The sequence below is a fragment of the Lissotriton vulgaris genome, chromosome 8, assembly GCF_964263255.1.
Source record: "Lissotriton vulgaris chromosome 8, aLisVul1.2, whole genome shotgun sequence".
Lineage (NCBI taxonomy): Eukaryota > Metazoa > Chordata > Amphibia > Caudata > Salamandridae > Lissotriton > Lissotriton vulgaris.
The window spans coordinates 1,517,075,076-1,517,099,873 of NC_141696.1; the positions used below are offsets into that span (position 1 = coordinate 1,517,075,076).

General features: G+C 45.2%; 1 protein-coding gene across 1 annotated transcript in view; it reads right to left on the reverse strand.

The window, feature by feature from the left end:
• The window catches only part of CD58 (CD58 molecule), a 336,400-nt gene that overhangs the window by 165,856 nt on the left and 145,746 nt on the right, over nt 1-24,798 (reverse strand). The window lies entirely within an intron of this gene.

The following is a 24,798-nucleotide window of genomic DNA, read 5'->3' on the forward strand; positions in this document are numbered from 1 at the left end:
CTTATTGCGCCCGGCCTCACACAACTAATTTCAGGCACGGAGAGAGCAAGGCAATGCAAACACCCACTGACACTGCAGTAAGGAAGTCACGTGCGGTGCTGCTGCGTGCGCAGCGCTTGTTCTTCAAACGGCGGCCCGGACGGCACTGGCCCGTTGCGGCGGCCTTCATAATTTATTTGGGTACACTGACTGACAGTATTGTCAGTGAGTGTCCCCAAATAAATTTTGAAGGCCGCCGCAACGGGCCAGTGCCGCCCGGCCGCCTTCAAAATAGTGCCGCCTGGGGCGGACCGCCCCCCCCTAGCTACGCGCCTGCAATGACCGCCCCACGCTGTGACATGCTGCCTGCCCCGGCCCCCCTCGGGAGACCCTGCCATCTGACACCCCACGGCAGCGCACGAGCCACCGAGCATCCTCGGTTACTTACGGCAGCAGGCAGGTCCTTGACGCCTCAGGCTCTCCGCACGTCCCCCGGGGCTGGGGTGTCCGCCGGCTCCTCCCGCTGCCAAGGGCCTGCAGCCACCGTCCGGCAGTCTGCGCCGCTCTCGTACCTCCTACCCGGCTCCCTGCCCGCAGTCTCCTCCCCGACAGCCCGGAGCAGCCACTCAGAGCCGGGCGGACTGTGCTGCCGCCGCTTCTAATCAGATGCTGGCAGCTGAAGGAGAAGCAGGAATGCGCGCTCGTGTTTTTGCTGCTGCCTAGGCCAGGCAACTCCCCCTCCGCGGCGCTGCTCGCCGAGATTAACTATTTCTGTCCTAGGAGAGCGGCGGGGATTATTTTCAGGATTGAAAGAGCCTCCCCGAGCCCCGGAGCAGAAGACGGGCACCAGGAAACGTGAGTGGGCGGGAAAGGGGGAGGAGAGGCCGGAGCAGGAAGGCAGGCATCAGGAAGCAAGCGGGAGGGGGCGGGAAAGGGGGAGGAGAGACGCTGACGACGGCCGGAGCAGGAAGGCGGGTGCCGGCAATGCCGGACCAGATTCGGGGGCGTTCCCGGCGTCGCGTGACGTCGGCAAAAGCCAAAGAATCTCGGGAACGCCCCCGTGTCTGGTCCGGCTTTGACGGACGCCTCTCTGTTCCAATGGCTAGCCTCCATTTATGGAGCTAGCCAATGAAGCAGAGAGGCGTCTTCAAGTCACCCATACTAGAAACTACAGATTTCGCTGGAGGAGGAGCCTAACGGCTCCGCCCCCCAGCGAAACGCTGGAGGAGGAGCCTAACGGCTCCGCCCCCCAGCGAAACCTAAATAACCTGAGCTCGTTTTCAATATGTTTTAATATGTTTATTTGAAGCGGACACTAGGTGCTGTGGCTTAATTGCCTTCAAGGGGGATGTCACAGAATTTATTCAGCCCTTCTTAAACCATCCCAAATTAGCAAGACCGGCCCAAGATGTTTCAATCAAGCATCCTCTGCTGCTGACAGACACTTGTGTCTACTCCTGTCATCCACACCAAGGGGTGCTGTGGAGGGTAGGACCTCATGTTCTCTGTACAAGCAGGTTTTGAAAAAGCAGAGATTAATTGTGATAACTGGCAGCATCAGACTCGTAGGGCTAGTACATTCATTCATAGGTTCTTTTAGTCCACAGTAAACTGTATTAAAACAGTATATGGTTTGGAAACTAAGTCACCAGTCCTCAAAGGGCTGCTCACTTTACGTAGATTAACAGCAAACCCCCACACCACGACACACTGACCCTCCAACTACAAAGGGTGGATCTGAGAGAGATGCTAGCTTTCAAACTAGATGAAGTGACTGATGTGTTACGCAAGAGACGCACGGGCAACACGCCTGGCCCCAATGGGGTACGCATCGACCTTCTGAAATGTAACAGATCCGTGGGTGCCGTTGTTGACTATTGTTTTTAACACCTCTGCAACATCCCCATTGCCGAGTTCATGAACCACCTCTATTATTGTTCCCATTTGTTAGACGGGTGGATGATCGGAGCAGAGTTGACATCGGCCAATTTCACTCACTGACAGCTTAGCTAAAGGTCTGGACAGAGAATTACACAACATTAAGTTTTATATAGCACTTGCAAGACCCGAGGGTATCAGAGCGCTTTACATCAGTACATGTTTACACCAGGATAACGAGTATAATCAAAGCAAGTAAGTCAGACCAAGTCAAGCCTGTGGTTGAGCACACGGGAGGAGAAATAACAGGGGTGAGGGATGAAGGGAGAGCTGAGGGGGGAGATGCTGTCTCATTGGGCAATTAACCATCCACCAGTTGAGATGCCGGTTGAGGAGGAGAACCTTTGACTGTCTCTTGAAGCTTAAGAAGGAGGGGCTGGTCCTGATATGTACTGGTGTGGAGTTCCAGATTTTAGGGGCGTTGATTGAGAAGGAGCGAGCCAAGGTTTTCTGTTTGTGGGCTTTGGGCAGGATGAAGAGCTTGGTGTTTGAGCTTCCGAGATTTCTGGTCTGTTTTGCCTTTTTGAGATTGTAAGTGAGGTAGGTTGGCTTTCCAGTGTGCAGGGCTTAGTGGGTAAGTCAAGCTGTTCTAAAGCAGCAGCGAGTTTCAATCGGGAGCCATTTCAGTTCTATAACAATTAAAAAACGGGATTAGACGAAGCTCAATGACATCATAAATACAGGGCAATAAATGTAAACCTTGTAACTGGAAAGCATGCCATCGCTGAGCACTACCCTCTGTTCATAGCATTTATGATTAAGTCATTAGCGTATAACAATGTCAGTCGCTCCAAGTTATGGTGGCTTCTTTTAGATTTGGGGTTAAAAGTGTGCTTGGTCCATTTTGTGCTTGTATTACATGAGAACCAAAGTCAGATTTGGACCTTAGTGGGGAGTTGTCAGATCTGGGGCGGCTCCTGCAAGAGGGCGTAGGGGGCGGAGCGCCACCAGTCTGAAGATTGAAGGACTGGTCTGAGGCTGCAGCATTTATACTGTCCAGTCTGGTAGCAGTGAAGCACAGCCGTCTACAAAGACACGATGCGCATGTGAGGAGGACGACTTCAATACCCCCCAAATCCTGCAGTGTGAGTCTTTGAGGCAGTGGTGAGGGTGAGCAGGCGCTACCTAAAGCAGCAGTTTTCCCACGGTTTTGGTTGAATACTCAGCCCGACCGGATCTATGACGTAGCTCAGAACATCCTTCTAGGATCCCACCTCCTCCTGTGGCTGGCTGACCCTTGATAAGGTCAGCCTATGAGAATAGGAGGCGGGATTTCAAGTGCTGTGTCCTTAAGGCCTGTGCTGGGTTTGTATTACCCTCCATCCTTCAACTAGCTACAGCCGAACCCGAGAGACACATCTGGGAGAAACACTGTGCTCAAGTCGAAAACGGCGAGTACAGGTGCATCTTGCCTCATTTTTCAAGCTGTCTTTGAGGCCTGGCACATGTTATCTGCCTTCCATGGTTGCCAAATCAACAGTCTGCTGGGATAAATGGAACGCCCCTCCACTTTCAAAGTTCATCGGCCGCCACTGTGTCAGATTCTATTTCAGTACTGAAGAGAGGTACGTCAGGGGTGCGTTCTTGCTCTTTCAAAATGGTCTGCGTGGATGTTCTAAGATTAATAACTCCTCTATTCCAGTGTTATTATATGCGGATGACGCAATTTTCATTGCAGGTACCCCAGGTCCCCGTGTTGTCTTGCTAACAATTGTTTGAAATGTCCATTAACTTTAGTAAATCCCACATGATGGCCTGAGCCCTTAACGCATGTGAACCCTGACTGTGGACAATAATAAACTTGACTGGGATAACTGTTTTCCCTATTGAGTTTTATTTTCGATTCCTCCGGAGGTTGGTCATCCAATATTCTAAATAGACAACAGAAACGTAACCTGTCGTTAGATGTCCCTTTTAATCTACCCCGGCCTGTGGGGGCAAATTGGTCCTACCACTGCTTGAGATGGTAAACCTCGTTTACCACAAAGTTTTCACAACGCACTAGCTTTAGCACGCATCCCTTACAACGCAAGTCGTTACCACGACTTGCGCTGGAGGGCGCTAAAGGTTTAAAAATATTAATTTACTATCCCAACACCTTCCCTAGGATCCACGGGGACTGGTGTTAGAATAGTAAATTATACTATTCGAAATCCGCACCCCAACACAAGTTGTGGTAACGACTTGCGTTGTAAGGGATGCGTGGTAAAGGGATGCGTTGTGACGGTACGCGTTGTACCGTCATACATCCTTTGAGTTACAAGACACAATGCCTCGAACAGTCCTTTATGGGGGCCGAGCGTGGACATGCACATTGTCTGGCCCCACAAGTACAGGTGAACCGATTTTGCAGATGCTTACTTTCGGTTCCTCACTCCTCGTCTCACTTCATGTGTCAGGAATAATTAGGACTGACGCATTTATAGGATTTAGTAAAATGGGACCCAATCTCTCCATGGTTTACAATCTGGCTAAATCCTGGGGCCTCTTTAAATTAAGCCATTATCGAAGCCTGTCTTGCATGTCATAACGACATTCGGGGGGGGGTAAGCATTGGCTCGCGGCTATTTGTCCATATTTTCCATTCTTGCTTCTTCTTCTCGTCAATCCTTTTGGCTTCCCCCATTCCTCCTTACAGACTGTCCGATTGTCTTTTCGCTCCCCTGGTGGCGTGGAGAGAGAGGTGTAGAGATATAGAGAGTAAAGAGAGAAAAGAGACACAGTGTGTCACAGAGTAGGTGAAGTTTCATTGAGTGGGGCCGCTTGCCCCTTTTTGATAACAAACTATCCACTTTCATTAAAGTAAAAAAAAAAATCTGTGAACCCATATTTTGGGAAAGACGGCTCCTTACAAGAGAAAGTGTAGAACTGCATGTGCCTACTATTAAGTCCCAGGTCCCGCTCCAGTCCTGTCCTAGTCTTGAGTTACACTTGACCGTAGTACCTGGCAGGTGGGAGAAGTCCCCACTGTTTCACTTTAGAGCCTCTACTGTGATTTACACATTGTGCTTTCCTTTAGGGCATACTAATTTACCACTAAAACTGTATGGGTTCCAGAGTAGCATGCTACTCGCCATACAAGCACTTCAACAGCCCATCAGGGGTAGCAAGCGCTATATAAATGCAAACCTTTTTCCCTTCTATATCCCTCCACTATCCTTCTAAATCCAAATAACTGACTAACATATCTACCACTCAAATCACTTTCATATTTCACTATACTAATTCACCACTAATCCTTTATGGCTACTGGAGTTGGGTGCTACTCGTCGAAAAAGCGCTTTGACGCCTCGTCAGAGGTAGTAAGCTCTATATAAATACAATTACAATACAGTATAATAGTGCATCGAGTTGAACCTATATCCGTATGATGAGGCCTCAGACAGTCTATGTTGCAAATTACTTTTTGTTTTTATAAATTTTGTGCACATTTTGCCAGGCAATATGTATTACATCTTTTATGAAACATGATTTTGCTAAATGTAGAGGTGTAGATTGTTATCTGCAAATGTGAAATAACGAAGACGTTTGCTTCAGGGTGGGAAACCTTCTTAAATCTGCTGCTTTCGGTCGCAAATCTATGGTCTTATGGTTTTAGAATGTGTTGCTTATTCTTAAAATTGCATTTCTGTAGTATCTCCGCCAATGTAATGTCGCTTGATGCACTTTTATGTATGATTCTGGTATGCAAATAAAGAAGAATTTGATTGAATTGAAATAGCGTAAGGGTGGTAGGAGGCTAGAATATTCTAAAACCTTTTAGAGCTCTTCATTTTATTCTCGCTGCTAGCACCATGCATAAGGGGTGTTTCAATATTTGCCGTGTGGTTAATATTCATGTACTAAGCAGCAGAATAAGACTGTTGAAATAGAAAGTTTAAAGTACACAGAGTCATCCTTAGTGCTATGCTCAAGTGTGCTACTGTAAGAATGAAACTGGGATTAAATTACCTGTGTCTCTGAACCCTTTATGGGATGTTAGTAACCCAGAAAATACAAAAAACACCCTCAAAGAATTCTCAGTGGGTTGTGTGGAGCTGCAGTTAAACTGGTTATCTTTATTCTGTGATGGTGCACTGAAGTAAGTCCTTACATCTATGGTTTGGGAACCCCAACCCTGAAGACTTGGGGTCTGGAGCCCAGGATGATTCACAACAAGGGGAGACCACTTGCCTTATACTTCATTACATACAGATACCACTGACAAAAGCACACATCACTTCTCCAAAATACACTGCCAGACATCACACTGAAGCTGGACCACTTGCACCAGATGATAAAACGTCTGCAAACCACACTCTCCATGGTTGTCTCTCACAAACACCCTCCTCTGTGTGACTGCTCTCCTAACCCCTCCCCCGTGCCACACCTCCCTTGACGCACAGACTACTCATGAAGAGCCCAACAGGCGCATGTGTGATACTCTGGTGCACTCAACACACTCCAATATTCTTTGATCACAGATCCCACAACGTCCGACCATCACAAACTCAAACACAATCAAATGTCAATCTGTCTCTATTATGTTATACCTTTTGTTTAATATTGCTAATTATAATACAGTTTTCGATCTCTTATTGTTTGTTTTTTACTTGCATGACTATTTTACCTTTCGCTTACAAATATTATAGCTGGATTTTTAGGATGTATCTCTTTCTGGTTCTGATATGCCGTTGACAATTGTTTCATGGAATGTTAAGGGCCTTCACTCACCAATTAAAAGGCAAAGAGTATTGTCCCATTTAGCTAAACTTCATGCTGACATAGCTTGTATACAGGAATCTCACCTTTCTGCTGCAGAGTCAGTCAAACTGAAAAGAGACTGGGTGGGAGAGGTTCACTTTTCCCCGGGTGATGGCAAACGTAATGGGGAAATTATTTTGTTTCGTAAGTCCCTTGTTAAAGAACTCACAAGTTGTAATGATCATTTGGGTAGATGGGTACTTGTTCACTTTACTATGGATGGAGTTCCCATATCTATTTTAAATGTTTATGCCCCAGTTACTGGCGATGCACTCTTTTGGTCTTCCTTAGTACCACATGTTACACAGCATTACGCTGACAATTTCATTCTAGCTGGCGACTGTAATGAGGTTTTCGATCCATTCCTGGATAGACAATCCTCTACCGCATACATTCCCCATAAATCGCATAAATCCTTCACACAGCTCGTTCATCAATTTAAACTACTTGATGCCTGGAGGTTGTGTCATCCTACCTTACGTGAGTATTCTTTTTTTCCCCCACCGCATCATACTCAATCAAAATTGGATTACTTTTTTATCTCGCATCATTTCTGATCATGCTCCAGTTTCGATGTCATTAGATGTTCTTTGCAAGCCCAACTCTACTAAGAAATGGCGTTTTAATAATTCCCTTCTCCTTGATCCTGTCTTTGTTTCATCCTTTACCTCTTTTTTTCATGATTTCTTCCTGTTGAATCAATCTGACGAGATTCAATTTCCGGTCGTTTGGGATGCTTTTAAAGCATCGGCCAGGGACTTTATAATTCAATTTGTTTCGCGCAAGCGCAAGATAGCACATCAATCTACCAAAGATCTTTTTTCCAAAATTAAACGTCTTGAGCATTCCTATTATACTTCCAAATCCAAAGACTGTTTGCATGAACGTATTGCTACCAAGCTTAAATTTAACCCGGGTACCACCAATAGTGCCTCTAATTATTTACTAAAATCCAGTGCAAAATTCTATGGGGGCCAAAATAGAGCAGGTAAATTGTTCGCTAATTATTTAAAAGCCAAACAAAATCGGGTTAACATAGATACTATTCATGGTCAGGATGGTTCCCTTAAGCATAAAGATAATGAAATCTTACAGGAATTTCAACATTTTTATGAATCTCTTTATTCTTCTGAATCTACCTCATCTGCAGAATCTATCTCCCAATATCTCTCTCTAATTCACTCTCCTTTTGTTTCGCCCCCCCGATCTGTCTACACTGGAATCTGATATAACACAGGCGGAACTCTTGCGAGCTTTGCAGTCTTTGAAACACAGGAAGGCGCCGGGACCTGGTGGGTTCACTGTTGAATTTTTTTCTCACTTTTTGTAACTGCTTATCCCCAAATTGCATTCCTTAATCTATACTTTTCTTGAGTCTGAATCTGCTTCAGGTACTTTTGCAGATGCTCTCATTTGCATTCTCCCTAAACCAGGTAAAGACCCGCAGTATTGTAAACATTATCGGCCAATTTCATTGGTGAATATTGATTATAAGATTTTCTCGAAAGCACTGGCTATGCGGTTGGAATCTCACTTGCCCAATCTTCTGGGAAAAGAACAATCTGGCTTCGTCAAGGGTAGATATCTTGCAGACAATACCAGATTATTTTTCGATATCATTTCTAAATCTTCTCGCTCATCTCAGTCTCTCGCAGCCATTGCTCTTGATGCTGAGAAAGCTTTTGATAGAGTTGAATGGAAATACCTTTTTCACACCTTGAGATGGTTCGGTTTCGGTCCAAAAATATCTACGTTGATCTCACTCTTATATTCTAGCCTTAGGGCAGCAATTTCGGCGAATGGATGTCTCTCTTCTTATTTTTCTCTTAAGAGAGGAGTTCGTCAGGGCTGCCCTCTTTCCCCTTTTTTGTTCGATCTCGCCCTAGAACCTTTTCTATTAAAAATTCGCCAACATTCTGATATTCATGGATTCACTTTCCAAACGTCTCATATTAAGATGGCAGCGTATGAGGATGATGTCCTTTTATTTCTCTCACAACCTAGCTCCTCCCTTCCCGCGTTCCTGACTGAGGTAGATTCTTTTTCTTTTGTCTCCGGATATAAATTAAATAGGGACAAATGTGAAATATTGCCCTTAACAAAATTTACTCCTAAAAATGACTTTACTGCTTCAGGCTTCACTTGGAATTCTTCTTCCATTAAATATTTGGGGCTTAATTTTACGGCATCCCTTAAAGGCACAGTTGTTCGCTGTTTAGAGGATTGTATTCAAAAGATTCTCACCCTTACTTCTAAATGGCATCCTCTTTATTTATCCTGGTGGGGCAGGCTAGATACGATTAAGATGATGCTATCCCCTATTATACTTTTTACCGTTTCCAACATCCCTTTGTCCATTCCTTCCAAATATTTTAAGAAAATTAATTCTATCCTTTCGGCCTTCTTGTGGGGGCACAAAAAATCTCGTACGTCCTTGAACAAATTATCTCGACCCAAATCAGAAGGGGGGGGGGGGGGTGAATTTTCCCAACTTCTCTTTGTACCATAAATCTTTTTTGTTACACCACATCTCCAGGTGGCTTTTGGGTATTAATGCTTCCTCTCCTCTTTGGTTAGATCTAGAGGAATATTTCATCTCTCCCTTTCTTTTTCAAGAGTATCTTATGTTCTCTCGCAAACCAAAAGGTGTAGTTACTCCTATTAACAAACATACATCTAAACTTCTTCCTACTCTCCCTATCACTTCCTTTTTTGATCAACCCATTTGGCATAATGGTTCTATCTTGATAAATAAGAAGCCAATTTTTTGGAAGGCATGGAGATCACGTGGTCTTATATGGGTTCACCAATTATATAATCATGGTCGGCCCCTTTCCTTCTCTTCGGCTACTTCTTTGTTTAATTTTCCTTCTTCCTTCCGAACCAAATATTCCTTGTTAATTTCTGCTTTTCAAGAGGCTCACAATACCTATCTCTCTTCTCCTTCTCCTGTTTATCCAATACCCTCCAGTATGCCTTCTTTGCACTCTTTACTCCTCAAACGTGCCAAGGCTTCCAAAATGTATGCTGCTCTTTTATCCACCCCCTCACCTAGGCTTAAAACACAAATGGAGGAGACTTGGGAAAGAAAGTTACAAGTTTCTTGGACTACTGCTCTCTGGGATAAAATTTGGCTTAAACTACGCAAATCTTCTAGAGCCGCCAGCGCAACTCAGATGTTATTTTTTATTTATAATCGCCTATTATTTTCCCCTCTCACTCTAAGCAAGCAATTTCTAGCTGTCACGGACTCATGCTGGTCGTGTACTAAGCCCGGAGCAGATCTTTTTCACATGCTTCTTGAATGCTCCTTAGTGCGCACCTTTTGGACGCAAGTATGGTCCCAGATTAACAAAAAATTTCTCTCCACACGCCCCTTTTCCGTCTCGCACATTTTCCTGGGGAGTGTCTCTCCTATTTGGAAACACTCCAATATGGGTACCAGAATTATAGATCTATTGTTAGCAGTTGCTTTTCAACAAATTACAAAAAATTGGAAAGACTTTACCAAAATATCTTATCAGGCCTGGTGGTATGCAGTCTGTTATAACCACAGATTAGATACGACTTTTGTTTATCTATTGTCCATGGCGACGAAACGAAAAATGTTATGGGCACCTGTTACCACCTTGTATGATGATAGTGCCAGACATTCTTTGCCTATTTCTCCTTTGCAACAAGAAGTTTCTAAACCTCAGTGAGGAAGCCTTGATGTTCCATATTGTTTAAATGTAATACATGTTGTTACTTTATATTTGCATTTCTGAATTACATTTGTTTTCATTGTGACTTATGTATAGTATATACCTTCTCAGCTGTATTTTGTTATAGTTATTAGACGTGCTTATAGCATATTGCATTTTTCTTTTTCTTTCCTTCTCTCTTTTCTTTTTCTCTCTTCTCTATACCTTTATTCTTTTCTCTTTTGCGATGCTTTATACTTATTTCTTTTCTTTAAGAATATTTGAATTCATTTTTATGTAACATGTTTTTATGATATGTTATGCTTACCTTATCTGAACTTCTTTTAATAAAATGTTGTTCTTGAAACTTAAAAAAAATGTCAATCTGTCCCAACAACCACAGAAGAATCCCCTGCAGAATGTGCAACCCAGTCAACATTCTGCTACACATCACATCCATGCAGCAGTCCTGAAATGTAGGCTTGCGGTCTATAACACGACTCCCATATCTGCCCACGAAGACTGGGATATTGAGCATATTGCACTTGGACGCTTTTTCCTACTTCTCTCCCAGATCACTCTTGCCACTAGGACACAACATTCTGCACCTTGATAAAGCTGAACCAACCACTGTGGAATGGCCTTCAGTCCTTTAAATGCAAACTTATTAGGTCATCCTCCTCCTAATTCGAAAATCTCAGGGGTTTAAATACAGGACATCTAATCCACTGAGATTGACCATCTCATGCCCTCCGCCTTGGAGCAAAACTGTTTTATTGATGGTTCCCTTGAGCACAGCACTGCTCAGTTCACTTCCTCTTGTAATTACTGAAAAAAGACAAAGACACCTATATAATCAACCTAAAATAGATCCTACCTGATATCCGTACTACAACATTGCACCCCAACTAACCACACCAAGCGCTCTACCTCTACCATGGATGTCATTTTCATTAAAAAAAAATATCACGGGGGCGTGGCTTGGACGCCGGAGAAATGGCGGCTTAACTTTTTCCTCCTCCGTGCGGCCGTAATTAAAAATACCGAAAGAGCTGCAATCCGACTCCGTTCTTGTCCAGGAACGAGTGCCTGCCTGTCGGAGCATTAGGGCAGCAATGAGGGAAGTCTGAGGCGGATTCGTCCGAGGTAACGGGTATAAATTGCTGTTTTACCCTGACCGGGAAATCTGCACTGTACTGCGGAGCCCGCCTCCGGGTAACGTCCGCACAATCTCCCGAAGCCTCGGCAGAACCACAATGCGCTGAATGGCATGCCCACACACACACGAGCGGAAACACGACCACGGACCAGCGAGCGGCAACACATGTACCGTGAGTAAACCGACCTCACAGATGAGGCGCTGATAAATGTGCATTTATGTGGAAACCGGCGCGAGGGATTACAATTGAAAATGGCGGCTACCTCGCACGTTTAAAACAACGCTTGAACTACCCTGCACCCTAATCACTGCGCCCATGCACATTTACCGCTGCGATCGAGTACACAATTGCAATAGCTCATAGAGACTGGAATGTGTTTGAATAACAGAACTGCATTATATTTTTGAAAATAACTGAACTGCATTGAACTGGCTGGAATAAATATGAGGTTTTACTGAGACAATTAAGAGGATCTACTGTGCCACTCACATCACTGCTTTGAGACTCTTTGACCTGCAACACCTCAGCGTAGATAAACACTGTAATGGTGTGAATAGTGCTGGTTAAACCTCTATAGCAACCATTTGCATCTGGTATTCACAAGGAATAACACGCAATGTACAAAATGACGGCTAATGTAAATGAGTGTGCATGGGGCAGTCTGCTACTACCGTGCTGGTGATATATGCATACTCCTCATTAGTAAATCACTATTCACTACTCACAACCACCAGAATAAGCCAGGAGAGGATATAATGTGCTGCCCTGTACTGTCTTAAAGCAATCCAGTCTTAGTGCTGTGAGTTGGTGAGGTTGGTGACCATCAAATCATTACCGAGACAGATACAGATCAACAACTGCGTCCTAGGTGAGCTTGGTGACGTGCAGTGATAACCGACGGCTAAACAAAGCCAAATTGCAGTAAACCAATTGACAATGGGTGATAAAGAAAATGGTAAAAATTCAAAGCGCCTGAAATCTGACCCACCAACGCCAGTCAAAGGAAATAAGGTAATGGCAGATGCTATGGACACAATACTGAGCAGACTGGAAGAGGTCAGGGACCTAGCCAAATCCACCAAAGAGGATGTTGCTGCAATCCGCCAGGACATCAAAGTCATTAATACGAGATTAACGGAGTCTGAGAACAGGATAAGTAAATTGGAAGACCTTGAGAATAAAACATGTGGAGCCATCAAGAATCTCTCCTTATGTTCGGACCATCTTGTGAGGAAAGTTGCGGAATTGGAGGATAGAAATAGAAGGGGGAACCTGAGAATTTTTGGCATGCCAGAGAAATCAGAGGAATCCCATGGCTCTTGCATACCCTTCCTTGAGCAGTGGTTCACGCAGGCCACAAATCTAACCTTCACTCAACCACTGGAGTTCGATAGAGCTCATAGAGTACCGGGACGAATAACCAAAGAGCAGAAGGGTCCGAGAGCGATTGTATGCAAACCACTAAGATACCAACACACAGAGCAAATACTCACCTTCGTCCGCAAGCATAACCATGTGCTATGGAAAGGCCACAAGATCTTCATTTCGCAGGATTTTAGCAAAGAGACTATGGACATCAGGAAAGCGTTCCTTGCATTAAGACCACAGCTGAAGACACTTGGTTATATGTATGGCTTTATAGGTCCGACGAAGTTTAAAGTAACATTACAAGGCGTGACCCATGTGTTCTCCGACCCGCGAAAACTGCGTCAACACCTCTCCAGCCATGGAGATGGCAAAATGGAGGTCTCAACTCAACAGGGAGCCTCATCATCCGGCCTAGGATGAGTCTCTTGTGCCTAACGGTGTTGTTAATCTACTGCTCCTTACCACGCATAATGTACCTACTCTGGCTGAAACTGAGTAAGACTGGTTTTGGCCGGATGTGGCACTCGGTTACTGGTCACGAATAGTTTGGTTCACTGATAGTTTGAAATGTGCCCAGTCAACGGCATATTATGTTCTGTTCTGCTCTGTGAGTTCTTATGCACCTTCTTGTCTAGGATACCACAATAATACTCTGGTGCCTTAAATAATGTATTACGCTATACCCTTAGAAAGTGAAGCTTTCGCTGTTACTCTGATGTGCTTTGTTCACGCATACACAATTAATGTGATAGCTTTCTGCTGAGTTCAATGTTCAATGTTCAGGCGTTGCTGTTTCTCGATGCCTTCATACCTGTTTCACTGTTTCAGTAATCTGGGGTTGCAGCCCCAAGGATTAATAGTTATGGATAGGCTGTACGGAGGCGGTCTCGAGGTCGTCTTTCCCGAGTCGCCATGTTTCTTTTCTACTACTGGGGAGGGAGGGGTGGGCTGTGGGAGAGGGAGGAGGGTGGAGGGAGGTTGGCAGGGGGAAGGGGGGGGATTGATTTAATTTTTTGTATTTTGCTCTGTTTTGTTTTTTCTACTCTGCATCACATCTTGCATCCTACTTTGCATCCATCGCATCACACTGCGTTCCGAAGTTTGCACTCTATCGTCCAAATTCCTACATTTTGTGCATATAGTTCTAGGCCTGCAATCAATACAAACTATGCTGCTGCAGATAGTGACAAATGTCTAATGCTCTCTTTACTTTCTAAGTCCTATGCATATAGATGTGTCATGAGACAATATCAGACCTCAGACAATTGATGGCTTCTGCTATAGATACTCCAATAGGGACAACCACTATAGCCAACCTGAAAATACTATCACTGAATGTGAAAGGCCTTAACCAACCAGTTAAACGGCAGAAGATACTCGATTACTTACGTAGGCAACGTGGGGACATAGCCCTGTTGCAGGAAACGAAGTTGGACACGAAGCAATTTCACACTCTACGCAACAAACACTACACTGAGGTAATAGGCTCAGAAGCAGTCTCGAAGAAAAATGGGGTGGTGATGCTCATTGCAAAATCTGCAAACGTTGAGGTGATCTCCTCTACCTCAGACACGAAGGGTAGGTGGGTTTCGGCGAAGCTACTTAAAGATGACACTGAATTCTTCATCACGACAATATATGCCCCCAATGTACATGAACCTTCCTTCTGGCTGGGCCTTACGAAACAAATCAACTCCATTCCAGACACGGCAGTGCATGTCCTGGCAGGCGACTTCAATCTTCCGTTTGATCCGATAATAGATAGAGACTCTAAATGTGTCTTTCGCCCTGGTAAGGCCCACAAAGCGTTCATGACACTATGCAGTAGGTTTCATATGATAGATACATGGCGTTTATTACATCCTGATGGTAGAGACTATTCTTTTTATTGCCCGCCCCATGACTCATTCTCGAGAATTGACTACATACTCATATCTAAAAACGCGGTGGCCAGAGTTGAGGACTCGGACATTGCTCCCAGATTAGTGTCTGATCATTCATGCATTTCTCTCACACTATCTAATGTTAAGCCAACTACTCGTCAGTCCATGTGGAGATTTAATGACACAATTCTCAACGACACAAAACACAGAGAAACCATTGACAACGCCATTACAGACTTCTTATTGACGAACAAAAAAGGGGACACTTCAGACACCATACGGTGGGAGGCGCTGAAATCCACCATACGGGGATTAATTATAAAAATTTCCTCTGCTATTAACAGGGATCGCACTGCGGCCCTATTACAATTAGAAAAAGACATCTCACAACTTCAACGCAGATACCTGAATGATAGGAACCCTGAGACTCTAACTGAACTGTCCAACCGAAAATACACCTACAACAAACTTATAAGCGAAAAGGCAGGCATCTGGCTAGATAGGAGGAAACGCTTTAAAATTTGTGATTCTAACAACGCAGGGAAAGGGCTTGCGGCATATCTCAAATTTAAAATCCAAAAGAATGCAATCACTTCTCTGATAGATGAGAATGGCACTCCTAGCTCTGATCCAAATAAAATCGCGAACATCTTTAAAGGCTTCTATGAGAAACTTTACGCCAGAAACGTACACGTCGACAAAGAAAAAATGGAGAAGTATCTCTCAAACTGTTCACTTCCAACACTTTCGCCAATAGAAAAGGAATCCTTAAACGTACCCCTATCTGAACATGAGGTTATTACCGCAATCAAATCCCTCAAAAAGGGGAAAGCCCCTGGCCCAGATGGCTATACAGCATCATTTTATAAGACCTTTGCTCATGTTCTTGCCACTCCGCTACTAGAGGTCTTCCAGGAAATAAGTACTACGGGAGAGGTTAAAGGCACCATGGCCGAAGCAGTAATTGCAGTAATACCCAAAGAGGGCAAAGACACTAAACTCCCTAAAAACTATAGGCCCATTTCGCTGATTAACTTAGATTGCAAGCTCCTTGCCTCGATTCTAGCTAAACGCATCCAGAAGGTCTTGCCGTCCTTAATACATCCGTCGCAAGCGGGATTCCTGAAAAACAGGTTGTCGAGCGATAATACCAGAACTCTGGCTCACGTCATTGATAAGGCGAGGCTTTTATCCACGCCCACTGTAGCGATTACACTAGACGCTGAGAAAGCATTCGACAAAGTGGACTGGACATATCTGAATGCGGTATTACATAAATTCGACCTAGGCCCCCTATTTACTAAATTAGTCATGTCCCTCTATGCCTGTCCCTCTGCTAGAGTGAGAGCTGGTGGCGCTTTCTCCTCCCCTTTCAACCTGGAGCAAGGTACTAGGCAAGGCTGCCCCTTGTCCCCGTCCTTGTTCCTTCTGGCAATCGAACCCTTCCTGTATTATATACGGGAAAACCCAGAGATTAAAGGGATTCCATTCACAGACTGCACAATCAAACTCACGGCGTACGCCGATGATGTACTGGTCCTGAGTGAGAAGGCTGATAAAGCTATACCCGCCTTGCTCACTACAATTGAAGAATTCTCGTGTGTGTCCGGATACTCCCTAAACAAAGATAAAACAGAAGTGAAATTACTAAACAACCTGGGTAGCAAAAGTATATTGGGTGACTCTGGACTTACCTGGCAGCAGAAGAGTTTTAAGTATTTAGGTATGGAATTTGAGAGGGATTTGATCACCACCTTGAAAATCAATGAAGATATACTATATAAGAAAATACAAAAACTGTTAGATGGTTGGTCGCCGAAATTTCTCTCATGGTGGGGTAGAGCAGAGACACTAAAGATGATGATTAGCCCCCTGGTTAACTATATGGCATGTATGCTTCCCATGTCCTTCACTGAGGATTTCCTGCACAAAATAGAGAAGACGTTCACGGAATTCCTGTGGAAAGGGAAGAAACCGAGAATTGCCATGAAAAAATTGCAACTTTCAAAACTGAAAGGTGGTATAGGTTTACCCAACTTCAGGAATTACCAAACCGCCTTCCTCTGCAGACAAGGTGCTTCCTGGTTTGCTGCAGATCCTACATATACGCCTTTATGGATCAATATCGAGAAATCCATTATAGGTAAGGCCCCGCTTTCCGCAGTGCTCACAATGGACCTCTCACACCTCACGCACTCTAAATACATCATGCTCAATACCAAGAGAGCACTTTTGAGATTGGACCAGCTCCATAAGACTGGTCTGCAATTCAATAAATCAACCTCGGCATCCTTATGGCGCAACCCATTGATTAAGATAAATGGCTCGCCCCCCATGTGGGACCACTGGTCTGATAACGGTATTAACATAATTGCAGATCTCTATGACAATAATATGCCATTGCCTTTCTCTACCCTACAAGCTAAACACTCCCTATCTCCGATTGACTTCTACGCCTTCCTAAAGATGAAATCAGCTCTGTCCACACGCACCTTCAAGCCAGCAACACCGTGGCTAACATCCATGCTTCCGCACTTCCAATCCTCCGGACACTTTGTCTCCAAAATATACAAACTACTTGCACCTTCACCTACCAAATCAATGAGGCGTAATGAACTCAAATGGGAAGCTGAAACGAACAACACTGGTATAAACATAGATTGGGACAGGATACATGCATCGGCGCTCACACACAAGGTCTCCCCAATACTGTCGCAAACAAAGTATATGATACTCAACAGGACGTTCTGGACCCCACAGAGACTGCATAAGGTTGGCCTACGAGATACACCAACGTGCTGGAACTGCTCTTTGGATGTTGGTGATCTCCCACATATGTTATTTAATTGCCCCCTACTCCACACATATTGGTCCAAGATCTTTGATTATATTGGTCGCGTACTTGGGACACAACCCGCAAGGGAATTCTCTTATATTATTCTGGGAGCAATAGATCCGAGAATAAAGGGTGACCATGACCGCCAGCTTCTAGATCTTTTACTAACACTAGCATGCAAGGTGGTCCTATGCAATTGGAAATCAGCGACAAAAGTCTCTTTTAATGCCTGGAGAGAGTGGCTGTCCTGCATTAGGGGCATTGACAACCCTGCACTACACACATTGCCATGGCAGGTCAGCAACAACAAGTTGTGGTACTCCCTGGACCAGGCCTCCTCCTCTTTCACCTTTGACCCACCGTAGAGTACTGCCCGAGAGCTTATGTTCAGTTATTCCATGGGGTAACCCTTACACAGATTGAGCCTGATAACCAGAGTCGTAATGTGCAGGGAAGACGACGAGGAACTATAGGAAGTTTCATGACTGGCTATAGATGGAAACTTCTACGGAATTGTATGCATTGATGATAATGTGATGCTGACTGACTGATTACTGTTTTCTAAATTCCTATATCTTGTTCACCTCATCTCTGAAAAAGACGCAGTGATTACTATCTCACTTGATATGATGTTGTACTTTAGTTTTCAGTCTTATTTACTCATTTATTCGTTTATCCATTTATTTATTCATTTATCCACTTGTTCATTATTCATCTATTTGCTTATTCATATTTTGTTTTATATGTTCTATTGCCCATGATTGATTTCGGCACTATTCCACTATGTCTGTATAATGATGATGCTTTATTGCTGATTTAATCTTTGTTTTTGCTTAATAAAAATGATTTGAACACAAAAAAAAAATATCACATACAAATGTCTACCTCTCGTTGGATTGGTGGGATCGCTTCTTTATTCCTTTTGAATTCCAGACCTTAAGGTACCCTTTTATGTTAAACTGGAGACTGGCATCATCAAATCCAGACACCTCAAACTGACTGACAACAACCATTGGAAAAGCCAACACATCTGAATTGATTGTGCCAACATATGCAAACACTAGCATATGAGAATAATGTGCAGCCTCCATCTTTCTATGTCCCCTATGTTTGTGCCCCATTTTTTATTCCCCAGAATGTGGTTCTCTTTTTTTTAATGCCGCAAGGATGTGATGTTAGTGGTTGAAACAGGAGATGTTTTGAGGGGGAAAAAAACATAAATTTTCTAGTTTACAGACAAGAAAGACAAATAGTCATTGCATTTGCACGGGTCAATGGTTGCATGCATTAGCCCGCATAAGCCAAAAGTATTGGCTTTGGCACTGCATGTTTCCTATTGGGTATTAGTTGCCATACACATATTTATTTTGTTTACCTTCTCTCTCTAAATTCTCTTCCACTCATATCTTATATACAAACCCTGCGTCAGCCTGACTCTCTCGCCGTGCAAGTCACGGATAATCATTAGACACATTCTCTAAATTCGATACCCAACCATCTCTCTTTCTTACATACATACACACGTTTCTCCTTGATCAATGCAATAGAGCTAACTACTAGTAGTTACCACCAGTAAAAGTAGAATGGGTGAAAATTAAGTCAGTGCACAAGCAAGTGAACATATTGTAAATGTGCACAGCATGGGGGGTGTTGAAAAATATTGGATGACTCAGAATTTTCACAAGCTAAATCCTCAGGTTTGATAAAAATAAAATAACAAGCATTGGAAATGCAATAGGTCTCGCACCATTAGAGTTAGTGTTTTTAGAATTGTTTATGGGTTTTTTTTGTAAATGTTTAGCATTTTTGTTTCCTGTAGCCAATGCTAAAGAATTACAAATAAAAAAAGCCATAAACATTTCTAAAAGCTCTAACTGAAATGGTCTGAGACCTATTGCACTGTGTGAGGGTGAGGGGTTGAGGGTGAGTGAGGGTGAGGGTGGGTGAGTGAGGGTGAGGGGTTGAGGGTGAGTGAGAGTGAGGGTGAGTGAGGGTGAGTGAGGGTGAGTGAGGGTGAGTGAGGGTGAGTGAGGGTGGGTGAGGGTGAGTGAGGGTGAGTGGTTGAGGTTGAGGGTGAGGTGTTGAGGGTGGGTGAGGGTGAGTGAGGTGTTGAGGGTGAGTGAGGGTGAGGGTGAGTTGGGTTGAGGGTGAAGGTTTGAGGGTGAGTGAGGGGTTGAGGGTGAAGGTTTGAGGGTGAGGGTGAGGGGTTGAGGGTGAGTGAGGGTGAGGCGTTGAGGGTGAGGGAGGGTGAGTGTGGGTGAGGGTGAGTGAGGGTGAGTGAGAGTGAGGGTGAGTGAGAGTGAGGAGTTGAGGGTGAGTGAGGGCGTGCGTCTGCGTACATGTCTCTGTAGGTGTAGTGCTGCAGCCCCCGCATTCATATTGGGCAGCCCCGCAGGCACCCCTAGAGAGCCTTGCAGCCAGCTCAGACTGGATAGGTGTGCTGCATTGTATCAATCCATACCCTGCTCCCACCGCAGCCTCCCTGAAGAACCATGGCAGACCCTCGCGTTTCTTTCTTGTACTTTATTTTATTTAGAAAAAAAGCAGAACCTAGAGAATATAATACATCCACCTATAGGAAATATTTTCGAACTAAAACGGCCTGCTAATATAAAAATATGCATTTTATCAGATATATATCGTGTGATCTTTTCGTGAAACAAATGGAATGGCATATTTTGCATGTGCAGTTTCCCTTGCTGATATTGCGAAATATACCATGAATGACGATGCAGGCGATATATTTTATTAATTGTATATCGAAAGGACATATTTCCCCATACCTTGACTACAAGCAAAAGAGAGATTGCGCGTAGGAAAGAGGTGAGGAAGGCGGATCGCGCCCTGTTTTCCTGTAATTAAAGAAAACGCTCCTTTTAATAACCTTGGATGCCAGGCGGTCGTATTTCACGCGCCTCGGGCAGACGGGGGGGGGGGGAGTGGCTGGAGCTTGTACACCAATGTGAGTTTTGGGTCGGAGACGGCACCGCCTGCTCGAGAGAGATGTACATCCACCTATAGGAAATATTTTCGAACTAAAACGGCCTGCTAATATAAAAATATGCATTTTATCAGATATATATCGTGTGATCTTTTCGTGAAACAAATGGAATGGCATATTTTGCATGTGCAGTTTCCCTTGCTGATATTGCGAAATATACCATGAATGACGATGCAGGCGATATATTTTATTAATTGTATATCGAAAGGACATATTTCCCCATACCTTGACTACAAGCAAAAGAGAGATTGCGCGTGGGAAAGAGGCGAGGAAGGCGGATCGCGCCCTGTTTTCCTGTAATTAAAGAAAACGCTCCTTTTAATAACCTTGGATGCCAGGCGGTCGTATTTCACGCGCCTCGGGCAGACGGGGGGGGGGGGGGGGTGGTGGTGGAAGAGCAAGCTTACAGTGTGTTTGAAGAAAGAGCAATGTGTGGGAGCAACAGGGAAGTTGTGGGAGGCAAATTTAGAGACTGGGTTTGGAGGGATGACTGGGTCTTAGAGATTGACTTTTTTGGGATGGGTTTCTATTTAAATAAGTTGTCTAAGCTCCGAGTGTTAAAAGGAGAGTCTCCAATACATTTCTGGGACGAGTTGTGGAGAAATTGAAATGCCCTGGGATGTTGGAGCGGATTGGAAGAAGTCAGTAGGGGAGATGGATTTCGTGACCTGGTCAGTGAAATCTTTATCTGGCCTGGGGACTGTATGTCGGATGAGGGAGGCAGTTTTGGAAGTTGTAAGTGGCACTGACCTGTGAGTACTTCAAACGATGGAAAGGAGACGGTTTGAAGCTAAATGTGTGCTCGGACGCCATTTGACTACCTACCTCTTTTGTTGAGGGGATCACAGATACAGAGTTGCAGTGTAGACTTTGAGATTTCTGAGGACTTGCATTAGGCAATGAATGGAGAGTAAGGTTTCGATAACTGATATTTTCTCCTCAAGCGAAAGGATCGGAGACACAGCGGGTAAAATAAACAAAAAAGAAGCCGGAGGGAAGGGAGGGGGGAGGAGAAATGCGACACGGCGGGAAGGGGAGGGGGCGGAGCGGGTCAAATAAACAAACAAGCCGGAGGGAAGAGAGGGGAGGGGGGAGGAGAAATGCGACACGGCGGGAAGGGGAGGGGGCGGAGCGGGTAAACAAAGACCCGAAGCGTGTGTGTGTGTGCTACTGGGAAACAGGCAGACATGACATGTATACTTTTGTATGTGCTAGTGGGGAACAGGGCAGACAGGAAGCGTATGTGTGTGCTACTGGGAAACAGGGCAGACAGGACATGTATACTTTTGTATGTGTTAGTGGGAAACAGGGCAGACAGGAAGCGTGTGTGTGTGCTACTGGGAAACAGGGCAGACAGGACATGTATACTTGTGTGTGTGACAGGAAACATGATTGTGTGTGCTAGTGGGAACAAGGCGGACAGGAACCATATGCCTGTATGTGTTTGTGTTGGGAACAGGGCAGAGAGGAAATGTATACTTGTGTGTGTGTTAGTGGGGAATATGGCAGACCTGAAACATATGGTTGTGTTAATGGGGAACAGGGTAGACCGGAAGCGTTGGCTCGTGTGTGTTAGTGGGGAACAGGGCAGACAGGAGGATATGCTTGTGTGTGTATGCGTGTGAACAGGGCAAACAGGAAGCGTAAGTTTGTGTGTATGTGTGAGTGCTCCCGAACAGGACAGGAGGCTTGTAGGAGTCTGAGGGAGCATGTAGACAGCACAGGGCCGAAAGGAGACGTGCATGTATGTGTTTTTAAGAGCAGTAAGTGTCAAATGAAACAAGCAGCATGTGCATGCCGGTAGGGGCAGGTAAGGAGAAAAGGGCAGAGGGTTTGCGTCTGGTGTGCGCGCGCACATGAAGGGGTAGGTGCAGGCAGGCAGGCCTGTGAGTGTGAGTTCAGCGGGAACACGACAGAAAGGCTATCATATTGGAAAAGGAGCAGTCAACACAGGCAGGTACACAGAAACGGGTGCGTGTGTCTTTGGCAATAGACAGAGGTAACAGGACATGCAACATACGTGTGCATATAATGGTAGGTTCAGAGATAAAGAGGTATCAATTCAGACGAGAAACGACTGCATGTGTGGACAGTGAGAGTAGAGACAGACAGGCAAACAGAAATGTGTATGTGTGTGTCTATTTAGTAGCAGACAGATGTAACAGAACAGGCACGTGTGCGTGTACAGGGACCACGGATAGACACGCTGCCCGTGTTTGTGTGATGGGGCAGACTCAACAGAGAGGCCACGCGTGTGTGCTGACAGGAAGCAGTTGATATAGGCATGTGCGCGTCTACATAGACGGGAAAATGTGTGTGTGTGTACACGCGCGCGCAGAAAAGGGGCAGCGTGAGAGACATGCAGCATCTGTGCCTTGGAGTGGAGACAGGCATCACAAACAACCAAACAGAAATGTAAAAATGTGCGCGAGACAAGAGTGCACATATGCGTATCGGTGCAGGCAGCGAAAGTGTACACTTGTGAGCAGTAGGGGCTTGTTTGTAACTTTCAGGGGCGACAGAAGTAAGACACGCAAACAGAGAGTACATATGTGCACGGAGAAGAGACAGACAAGGATGAATCTGGACAGACAGCACGGACTTCGGTGCAGTGCCATGTGCTATACAGAGCAGCCAATTGTGCGTATGGGGTGCACACGGGTGTGCGTCTGTATGTAGAACTGTGGGAAAGTAAGGGGCATAAACTGGCGGCAATTATGCGTGGGTAGAGAAGGACAACTCGGAGGAGAGGAGGCAAGGTGAAAGCAGTGTCTGTCTATAGGGGGAGATATGTAAGAGGGCAGAAAGGCAACAGTAAGGTACGAGGAGGCATGCAGCTAGTGTGTTTTGGGGTCAATAACACCAACGGGGGAGACGCAACAGCGGCAGATTGACAGTATATATGTATATCAGTAGGGGAGATGGATTTCGTGACCTGGTCAGTGAAATCTTTATCTGGCCTGGGGACTGTATGTCGGATGAGGGAGGCAGTTTTGGAAGTTGTAAGTGGCACTGACCTGTGAGTACTTCAAACGATGGAAAGGAGACGGTTTGAAGCTAAATGTGTGCTCGGACGCCATTTGACTACCTACCTCTTTTGTTGAGGGGATCACAGATACAGAGTTGCAGTGTAGACTTTGAGATTTCTGAGGACTTGCATTAGGCAATGAATGGAGAGTAAGGTTTCGATAACTGATATTTTCTCCTCAAGCGAAAGGATCGGAGAGACGGCGGGTAAAATAAACAAAAAAGAAGCCGGAGGGAAGAGAGGGGAGGGGGGAGGAGAAATGCGACACGGCGGGAAGGGGAGGGGGCGGAGCGGGTAAACAAAGACGGACGTGCACGCGCTTTTAAGCTCAATGCGCATGCGCATTGAGCTTAAAAGTCACGGGCACTGCAAGGAATCGCCACGATTCCTTGCAGTGTGGATAAAGAGTAGATAAGTCGCAATACTCTCGCCTTGCTCGATGCGCATGCGCATCGACAGGCGAGACCTAAAAAATCAATAGAGAAATGGACTCCATCCCTGTGATCCACCTCTATTAAACCAGCTCCTATTCCTGAAACAGTAGTGAAAATTCTTGGGGTTTCACTAGATGTCAATTGCACCTTCATAGCCTAGATTCACTGGCTAACTGGCACCTCATTCTGGCAACTGAAGTAAGTCACTGAGGAGAATCTTGCCCTTTAAGCCTATTGATTGTTATAAACAGGCGGTCACTGCTCTTATCCAGCTGCAATCGAGCCTAAATCCAGCTGCCTAGAACATTACTAAACCTAGAACAAGAGAACACACTTTCACCCCTCGCACACTGTCACCCCTCGCACACTGTCACCCCTCGCACACTGTCACCCCTCGCACACTATCACCCCTTGCACACTTTCACCCCTTGCACACTGTCACACCTCGCACACTGTCACCCCTCGCACACGGTCACCCCTCGCACACTGTCACGACTCGCACACTGTCACGACTCGCACACTGTCACCCCTCGCACACTGTCACCTCTCGCACACTGTCACCCCTTGCACACGGTCACCCCTCGCACACTGTCACGACTCGCACACTGTCACGACTCGCTCACTGTCACCCCACCCCTCGCACACTGTCACCCCTTGCACACTTTCACCAATTTTGAAATAATTGCAGAAGTTACCAGGGAAACAAAGAATTCTCTTTAAAAGCCTAGCTTTGGTCAACAAGACT